This window comes from Charadrius vociferus, unplaced genomic scaffold (genome assembly GCF_000708025.1).
Source record: "Charadrius vociferus isolate BGI_N301 unplaced genomic scaffold, ASM70802v2 scaffold234, whole genome shotgun sequence".
Classification (NCBI taxonomy): Eukaryota; Metazoa; Chordata; class Aves; order Charadriiformes; family Charadriidae; genus Charadrius; species Charadrius vociferus.
This window is the reverse complement of record NW_009648148.1, coordinates 750,435-750,657: the sequence shown is the minus strand read 5'-3', so window position 1 is coordinate 750,657 and position 223 is coordinate 750,435.

Genomic DNA, 223 nt, shown 5'->3' with positions numbered 1-223 from the left:
CCCGAGCTGGGCGTAGGGGCCCAGCGGTGTCCTGCGGTGGGGCCGTTGGAGCCGACTGGGACCGGCGGGAACCGGCTGTGTCCGGCACGGGGCAGCCCCAGCCCTCACACACAGGGGCCGCCCGGCACCCACCGACCCTGCCTGCACCAACGGGGCACCCGTGGGCGGTAGGAGCTGGTCAGCAAAAACACTGTAAGCAGAATTTCAGGTGAAGTCCCATCAC